The sequence below is a fragment of the Octopus bimaculoides genome, chromosome 2, assembly GCF_001194135.2.
Source record: "Octopus bimaculoides isolate UCB-OBI-ISO-001 chromosome 2, ASM119413v2, whole genome shotgun sequence".
In the NCBI taxonomy this organism is placed as follows: Eukaryota; Metazoa; Mollusca; class Cephalopoda; order Octopoda; family Octopodidae; genus Octopus; species Octopus bimaculoides.
The window spans coordinates 88,898,958-88,900,970 of record NC_068982.1 but is presented as its reverse complement, the minus strand read 5'-3'; positions in this window follow the sequence as shown (position 1 = coordinate 88,900,970).

Here is a 2,013-nt window from a genome sequence, read left to right as displayed (position 1 = left end):
TATATATATATATATATATATATATATATATATATATATATATGTATGTATGTATGTATGTATATTAAAGCTTTTAGTATATAATTTATAATCTAAACATAGGGTTATTAGTTATAGTGGATAGGTAAAGTCTCACACAGTTAGCTGTTTCTAGAACAGCTTAGCGTGTGGAGCATGCGTTATTGAGCAATGATTTCAACATAAGATAACTATTATGTCAAGGGATAGAGAGAAATGAATAAAGAATACCTTTAAACAAGGTTATTAGTAGTTCCCAGTTCATTGAATATCTAAGGGGTGTCCAAAATAGAAATCTATTATTGGTTATTAGTCCCATGGTGGAAGAATTTATAAAATCCTTAGTAAGCGATGATATCTTTTGGCAGTTCCATTGTTGACTTTCTCTTTAAAGAGGGAACTAGTAATTTCTAACATCTTTACCTTGGATTTTCCTTGATATTTCAACTATTATGTATTTAGATTTGAGAGTATCAAGAGAAAATTCAAGTTTTGCGTGCATTTTAGTGATGAGGAAATATTCAGGAAAATTTATCATTTTTGCAAATATCACGAAATTTACGAGAGATATGTTTTACAAGAAACAACAGTAATATTAACTTCGGTTTTCATATTTCAGAGACATAGTTCCAACCGCGGCTTAAAGTTCGAGTTCGGCCTCAAGTCAGTCGTGATCGAGCAGATGTATGATCAACAGCGCTCTAGTTGTAACCACCCTTTCTGTTTTCTAGGACTACATCATATCCTTTCTTTTTTTAAATGTTAGTGAGCAGTTATTTAATGAGCAGCAGTGATCTATTTATTTTTCCCAATTTAACTCTTATGTTTAAAATAATTTATAATAGAAAATGATGAAAAAATCCTCCTCAGTAACACCATGAATACCGACTAAGCAATAAAAGAACCTCTCTGAACAGCTGCATAACGTATGAGAAAATGAGAAATAAGAGCTAAGACTCCGCGAATCATAATCTACAACGTAAAAAAGGAGGGTTTCATTAGATGACGTTAGTCTTTGATAGACTGCGTGACGAAAAATATAAAGTGTTGATGCTTGGAACGTCTTTAATAATAGTTTATTCATAATTTGCTCAACCAGGACTGGCTGATAAGTGCAGGTTAACAACGCTAAATATAAACGCAGTAGTGTAAATGAAAGCGAAGTAACATTTTGGGATATCTGTCTGCAACAGAAACAAGTTACAGCGGCAATAGTTTCAGTAGGAAAAAGTGGAGTAGCAAGGGAGGAAAAAAAAAACAAAAAAAACATTCGGAAATCGAAAGTAGAAAAATTTTAAAACAACAGCAACACTAAATACAAGCTTAAAAGAGACAGAAAAATATATTTCGTTTTCTTCCAAATCTTTCATATTCTTTGTTTTCCCTTTTTGGAAAGTGATATATCGCACTCCACTTTGATATGCAAGCGATAAACGAAAATTTATATGCCCCAGCTTTAATTTAGTCAAACTAAAGTCAAAGAAAAGTGTGAAGGATGTCCATAACAATCGTTGTGAAAGAATATGATTTAGAAGTCATTTTCAATGAATAATTCCTAATTACTGACAAACTGAGGGTAAAAAATAATGGAACACCTATCAAACTAAAATATATAATAATAACAATGATGATGATCATGATGATAATAATAATAATAACAATAATAATAATGATGACGATAATAATGATAATGATAATAATAGTAACAATAACAACAACAACAATGATAAACAATACGAATCAAGTACACACAGACATACACACACACAGGTATTATCTTGAAGAGAATAATAAAATAGAAATGTTATCAAGAGGAGGTTCAATAAAAGAGGAAAGTAATAATCCCAAGTGCTAAGTGACTCCAGTGTACCCTGAAGCAGTACGATAAGGTCTATAATGCTAGAGATATAAAGCAAAGTGTGTAGATAGTGTTCAATATTTTATTCCCATTCTTACATCGAATCATTTTCTCTCTCTCTCTCTCTCTCTCTCTCT